Source organism: Panthera tigris, chromosome B1 (assembly GCF_018350195.1).
Source record: "Panthera tigris isolate Pti1 chromosome B1, P.tigris_Pti1_mat1.1, whole genome shotgun sequence".
In the NCBI taxonomy this organism is placed as follows: domain Eukaryota; kingdom Metazoa; phylum Chordata; class Mammalia; order Carnivora; family Felidae; genus Panthera; species Panthera tigris.
This window is the reverse complement of record NC_056663.1, coordinates 117,820,258-117,828,135: the sequence shown is the minus strand read 5'-3', so window position 1 is coordinate 117,828,135 and position 7,878 is coordinate 117,820,258. Positions and strand designations below refer to the sequence as shown.

Sequence of the window (7,878 nt, the reverse complement as noted above, 5' to 3'; positions counted from 1 at the left end):
CTTATATCAGATGAAGATACATGCATTTGTTTCTTGACACACTCTTCTGTTCTGTTGGTATCATTGTGTAGCATTGTGCCTGTTTTTTCTTGATTACATTTTGTATAATTTTTAGATCAGTTTGTCTACACACACACACACACACACACACACGCGCACACACGCACACACACACACACACACACACATGCTCATAACGAGCTACAATGTTCTGTGGGAGGCAATTGAGTTTACCCTTCACTTGAGAAAACCACATCTTTACAACACTGAGTCTTTCTAGCCACAAAAGAGCATCACTTTAAATTTATTCTGGTCTCTTTAATTTTGCTAAATATTTTTTTTAATAGATTTTTAGCATAGAAGTTTTTCAGATCTTTTGTTAGATTTCTCTTTAACATTTTTTTGTTTAAGGTAATGCTATTTATTTTTGTATTTAAAGTTTTTCTTTTCTTATTTTGATGCATATTTATAGATGTGTAATTGATTTTTCACACCAAGTGAAGTGTATAATTTAGTTAACTCACTAATTAACTTACTAAATAGTTTGTAAATTCCGCTGGAATTTTCTATGGATATAATGATGCCATCTATAAGTAATGACAATTTTGTTTCTCCCTTTCAAATACTCTATCTATATTCCTTCCTTCCTCCCTTCCTTCACTCATTCATTCTTCATTTTTGGCTTCCCTTCCTCTCACTAGAATCTCTACTATAATGCTAAACAGAAGTGGTGATTTTAGGCACTGTTTCTTATTCCTCATCTCTGGGGGGAGTAATTTAATAAGTTGTCCATTAGTTATGATGCTGATTAAAAATATGGCAAATGCTTTTTATCCAAGTGAGAAAATATTTATCATGTAGTATGTAATGGTTATCATGAGTTTTTAACATGTATGTGATTTGAATATTAGCAAATGCTTCTCCATCTCTCATGTTGAAAATGATTTTCTTTTTTTCCTCCATGTGTGTGATAACACAAAGTTTGGCTTTTCCAGTGTTAAAATCAACTTACATCCCCACAGTAAAAATAATTTATTCATGATGTGTTAAATGAATTTGGATCCAATTGCAATAAGTGAATAATTAAAATGTGTAAATTTAGGGGCACCTGGGTGGCTCAGTTGGTTAAGTGTCCAACTTTGGCTCAGGACATGATCTCACGATTTGTGAGTTTGAGCCCCACATCAGGTTCTGAGCTAACAGCACAGAGTCTGCTTGGATCTTCTGTCTCCCTCTCACTCTCTGCCCCTCCCCCTCTCGTGCATGCAATCTCTCTCTCTCTCTCAAAAATAAATTAACGTTAAAAAAATAAAGAGTGCAAATGTATGTTTTGGCAAACTAAATAGCCATCACCCTCCCCAAATGTCTAGTATTCTTTGGTGATCTCTTTTCCCATGACTTGAAGCCTCATCCCACCACCAGAAAATCACAAAGATACATTTTTGGTCGCTATATATTCTCTAGAATTTTATACAGATGATATCATACACCAAGTACTTTTTTGAGGTCTAGCTTTTTGTTTCTCTGAGGGTAATTATTTTGAGTTCATCTATGTTACTATAGGTATTGATAGTTCATTCTTCATTGGTTGCTAGGTAGTATGAAAATGCCACAAATTGACTTTTGACTCACCTGTTGAAAGGCCCTTCAGTAATTTCCAAGTCTAGGTTTTCGTAAATTGAATTCCTATAAATATTGTGGACATCTCTTATATAGACATGTGCTTTCATTTCTCTCAGGTGAACACTAAGTGTGGAATGGCTTCATCATCTAGTAGGTAAATGTCTGAGATTTTACAAAATTGCCAAACGGTTTTTAAATGGTTATACCATTTTTAATTCTAACCAGCAGTTTATTGGAATTCCTGCTCTTTCTTTTCTTGCCAAATTTTGTATGGCCTGTCTTTTTAATTTTAGCCATTTTAATGGGTGTGTAATGATATCCCACTGTTGTTTTATTTTGCATTTCCCTTATGCATTTGACTAATCGTGCTGAAAACCTTCTCATCTGCTCATTTGCCATTCATATATGACCTTGATTAAGTGTGTATTCAAATACTTTGCCCTTTTTAAAAATTTCTTTTGGGGGGTTTAGACTATTTGCATTGAGGGGATTAATAGCTTGGTTAGTAGGAATAAAACCGTCATGGTGCTATCTTTTTCCAGTTGTCCAGTTTTCTTTGTTCCCTTTTCCTTCTTTTTCTCACATCTTTTAATTATCTATTAATTATCTATTTTATCACTCCATTTTATGTCCATTGTTGTGTTATTAACAATAACAGTTTGTTATTTTGCTTTAGATTTTATAATGTGCATCTTTAGTGTTTCACAGTCTACTTTCAAGTGGTTTTATGCCATGACGTGTGTATCATGGAACTTGTAATATTATACTTCAGTTTCTTCCCCTCATTGGCCTTCATGCTATTGTTTTAATATATTTTACTTTTGCATAGTCTATATACCTCAGACCTGTTATTATTTTTTCTTAAAATTCAACATTTAAGAAGAGATTGAAATAAGTAGAAAAGAATAATAGATATTTATTCATAGAATAAATAGGTATTTAGAATAGAAATAATAGAAATAGAATAATAGGTATTTATTTCTGGTGGTCTATATTCTTTTTTGAAAATTCATGTTTCTATCTAAAATCATTTTCTTTCTTCCTAAAAAACTTCTTTACCATTTATAATAGAAAAGAAGTATTTCCTTTTTACTTTTTAAAAATATTTTCACTAGTATAGAATTGAAGTTTTAAGATGTTGTTTTTCATTTAGTCCTTTAAAGATACTAAAGAATGAATCTGGACCACTTTATTACACCATACACAAAAATAAGTTCAAAATGGATGAAAGACCTAAATGTGAGGCAGGAGACCATCAAAATCCTAGAGGAGAACACACGCAGCAATCTCTTTGACCTCGGCCATAGCAACCTCTTACTAGACACATTACTGGAGACTAAGGAAACAAAAGCAAAAAGGAGCTATTGGGACTGCTTAAAGATAAAAATCTCTTGCACAGTGAAGGAAACAATCAACAAAATTAAAAGGCAGGACATCTGGGTGGCTCAGTTGGTTAAGTGTCCAACTCTTAATTTCAGTTCAGGTCATGATCTCATGGTCATGAGATCAAGCCCCATGTGGGACTCCGGGCCTGTACATGGAGACTGCTTAAGATTCTCTCTCCCTTCTCTCTCCCCACCAACTCTCACGTGTGCTCTCTCACTCAAATAAATAAATAAAAACACCCACAAAAACAAAAACTGACAGACAACCTACAGAATGGGAGAAGACATTTGCAAATGATATATCGGGCAAAGGGCTAGTATCCAAAATCTATAAAGAACTTATCAAACTCAACACTCCCCCAAATAAATAATCCAGTAAGAAATGGGCAGAAGACATAAACAGACATTTCTTCAAAGAATACATACAGATGGCCAACAGATATATGAAAAGATGCTCAACATCACTCATCAGGAAGGAAATACAAATCAAAACTACAATGAGATATCATCTCATACCAGTCAGAATGGCTAAAATTAAGAACATAGGAAACAACAGTGGTTGGCAAGAATGTGAAGAAAAGGAATCCTTTGCACTGTTAGTGGGAATGCAAACTGGTGCAGCTACTCTGGAAAACGGTATGGACGTTCCTCAATAAACTAAAACAAAGAAACAAACAAACAAACAAAAAACCTATCCTATACGAATTATACAGATTTGAAGGGGTATATGCATGTTTATAGCAGCATTATCAACAATAGTCAAACTATATGTCTATCAACTGATGCATGGATAAGGATGTGGGAAAAACTGCTCTGAAACACACACATACAATGAAATATTATTCAGCCATCACGAAGACTGAAATTTTGCCATTTGCAACAACATGGATGGAGCTAGAGTGTATTATTCTAAGTGGAATAAGTTAGTCAGAGAAAAAAAATACCACGCGATTTCACTCATATGGTCTGTCCCATTAAAAAAAAAATTTCCAGCACCAAAACAGAGTCTAGTACACTGATGGAATCTGAGACATCTTAAAATATAGGTATCCAGTTTCGAACTTAAAATAATATTCCTTCCCTAAGCAATTTGATTTTTTTTATAAGTGTGGGGTCACATTCTTTTCCCACACTTTAAAATTAAATTTTATTTTATTTTAAAAAAATTTTAACGTTTATTTATTATTGAGAGACAGAGAAAGACAGAGCATGAGCACGGGAGGGGCAGAGAGGTGGGGGAGACACAGAGTCTGAAGCAGGCTTCAGGCTCTGAGCTGTCAGCACAGAGCCTGACGCAGGGCTGGAACTCACAAACTGAGAGATCATGACGTGAGCAGAAATCGGAGGCTTAACCGACTGAGCCACCCAGGTGCCCCTAAAATAGAATTTTCTTAACTCTGTGTAAACAGGGCCTGACTGGAGGAAAATGTGAAAGAATCAGATATTGGGAGAACACTTGCTACGTGTCTAAAACTAAGTTCTAATAACGCTCCCGTCCATTTTTTTATTTCCTCTGCAAAATCTGCCCTGTTTTTGTCTGTGCACACTGAACCTGTGGTGCCTTTGTGGTCTGTCTGAAAGTACATTTCCTTTCTACTATTTTTTCTCTTCCATATTCCCAGATGCTTCTTGCTCCTTTTCTGCATCCACAGCTCTGATCTTATTTATATTTTATAGAAATAGATACGACAGTTCCATGAGTGGCACATTCCAATTCATTTCATTATTGTATGTCTGTTACATCCTTTACCCTGGGGGTCAAAAGAAAGGACAATGCTCACTTTGGAAATACATATACTAAAATTGGAATGGTACAGGGAAGATTAGCATATCCTCTGAGCATGTGCACACGTAAGTTTGTGACACATTCCATATTTTTCAAACAAGTGTATGAAAAGGTCTTCGACATCATTCTTCAAAGAATTGCAAATTATGCGACGCCTGTGTGGCTCAGTTAGTTAAGTGTCCGACTTCAGCTCAGGTCATGATCTCATGGTTTGTGGGTTCGAGCCCCACATCTGGTTCTGTGCCAACAGCTCAGAGCCTGGAGCCTGCTTTGGATTCTGTGTCTCCCTCTCTTCTCTGCCCCTCCCCCACTCATGCTCTGTCTCTGTCTCTCAAAAATAAATAAACATTGTAAAAAATTTAAAAAAAGAATTGCAAATTAAAGCAACAATAAGATTGTTCCCACTACACGTACATTAAAATGACTAAAATCCAAAACATTGATGACATTAAATGCTGGCATGGATGTGGAGCAACAGAGAAAATACAACATTCATGCTGGTGGGAATGCAAAATGGTACAACTACTTTGGAAGACTGTTTAGCAGTTTCGAACAAAACTAAAGATATCCCTATCATATGACCCAGCAGTTGTGCTCCTTGGTGTTTACCCAAATGACTAGAAAACTTATGCCCACACAAAAATTTGCACGTGAATGTTTATAATAGCTTTATTTATAATTGCCAGAACTTGGAAGCAACCAAGATGTCCTTCAGTAAGTGAAGGATAAATAAACTGTGGCCCATCCAGACAATGAAATATTATTCAGTACTAAAAAAAAAGCTGTGAAACCTTGAAAAAACATGGGAAAACCTTAAAGACGTATTACAAAGTGAAGGAAGATAATCTGAAAGGCTGCAAACTGCATGATACTAACTATATGACATTCTGGAAAAGGCAAAACTATGCAGATGGTGAAAAAGATCAGTGGTTGCCAGAGTATAGGGGGAGGAAGGGATAAATATGTGGAACACGGAAGACATTTAGGGCAATGAAACTATTGTCTATGATACTATAATGTTTGATACATGTCATTATACATTAATCAAAGCCCATAAGACATATAACACCAAGAGTGAAGTTTAAGGTAAACTATGGACTTTGAGTGATAATGATGTGTTACTATTGGTTTATTGATTGTAAGCAAATGTAACTCTCTGGTGGGGGATGCTGACAATGGGGTAGGCTGTGAGTGTGTGGGGGAAGGAGGTATATAGAAATACTGTACTTTCCACTCAGTGTGGCTGTTAAGATAAAACTGCTCTGAAAATAAAGTCTTTTTTTTTTTTAAGAAAGTACAAAGAAAGTACTTTTCTTAATTGGACTTCTTGAACCAGACACAATTTAGCGATGGTAACTTTAAATAATTGCTTTGTGAAAAGAATCCCCCAATTTCTCTAAATAAGTCTGTGATCAAAATAGATGAACTATATTTTTAAAGAAATAATATATGTATTTATTATAACCAGACAGATGGCATGGACTGAATAGACATGCTATTGTCAAATTAACCTGTATATAATATAAAACATTTTTTATGGGGTGCCTGGGTGGCTCAGTCGGTCCAACTCTTGATTTCGGTTCAGGTCATGATTTCATGGTTTTTGAGTTTGAGCCCTGTGTCAGGGTTCATGCTAACATGCAGAGCCTGCTTGGGATTCTGTCTCTCCCTCTCTCTCTACCCCTTTCCCACTCATACTCTCCCTCTTTCAAAATAACTAAACTGAAAAAAAACCATAATTTTTAATAGTGTCACATGTAAACTATGCTTTAAAAATGTCACAACCTACACTTAGAATGAGAAAAATCATTGTAAGTGAGTCATATTAAAAGATTATACATGATATCTACACTACAAAGGTCATTGGGAAATTTTAGCCAGGTTGACAATAATCTAGAGTAAAAATTTGGTGATCCATGGACAAAATTCAGCCTATTTCTTTATATTTTTAGTCCCTAAGTAATTTGTTCAGTGGATTTGAAATTCTTGACACGGAGCACATATATTTTCTAGCTCATCACTTACCGTTTATCCCCTATTTACCTCCTTCTAGGCTGCTTCACACATTAACAAATCACCTGGGTTTTGAAAACAAGCATTGCCACCATTTCCTCATCTAATCTATTTTGTGATAATGTTCAGAAATATTGAAAAGTCAGTATGTTCTAAATCTTTGGAAACAAAATTCAACTGAAAATAGAAGCAATTAAAATTTTTATGTGTGACTTCAGCAAAACCAATGGAGTGGGAAACTCCTGTCCCTCCATAAAAGTAGTGAAGAGTATGGTGACAGATGGTGACCACACTTATTGCAGTGAGAGTTGAATATCAAATCACTATACTGTGTACCTGAAACGAATATAACATTGTGTTCCATGAAAGGGAGGCATATGTAAAATAACCTACAAAGACCAAAAAAAGCCATAAGACCAAAGAGGAAGGCTGACAAGTTCAGCCTGACAAGAAATGATTTGTTAAGGGGACTTATGAAAAGAAGTATGTCTGACAGGCCACAAGACAAGTAGACCTTTGCAACCCCACTTCCCATAGAACATTCTTTTATTGCCCTAGGGGCCTAGGGGTACTTGCTGGGGGACCACTTGAGAAGAAATGTTTGAGAATCATAATCGTATCTCCATAGCAGATCAAGGACGTTATGCCCCAATAGTGTGGTTAAACAAAAAGAAATAATATTGGGAGGCAGCTGTGCTCAAGAAGGTTAACCAACTACTTTTAAAAAAGGAGTGAACGATCTGGCGAACTCTGTGAGAATCAACTTATCAGTCATAAAAATGATGTACCGATACGTCCTTCAAAGACCTTCCAAACAGGTCAAGAGAAAAATCACACTTCTTTGAGAATATGATCTGTTGTGCCCCCTTTGTCACTAGAGACCTATCCTGGGAAACTTGAGGTGTTATATTCAAGATCATGGCAGGGCTGGGACATACAGTGTTGGGTCAGCACAAGTTAATGCACCACAAAGCTCCTTTACTGAGATTCAGGTCTTTTTCTCTTGATTAGTATTCCCCTGACAGTGTGAACTCCTATTAGTTTCCACAAAAACCCTACACATTGTGAAGT

At 35.8% G+C, this 7,878-nt stretch overlaps 1 non-coding gene across 1 annotated transcript; it reads left to right on the top strand.

Moving 5' to 3' along the window:
- The first annotated feature begins 4,781 nt into the window (after positions 1–4,781).
- On the top strand, positions 4,782–4,887 carry LOC122238249. The gene has a single exon (XR_006217198.1). It is a non-coding gene; the product is annotated as a U6 spliceosomal RNA (small nuclear RNA).
- Positions 4,888–7,878: the final 2,991 nt, after the last annotated feature.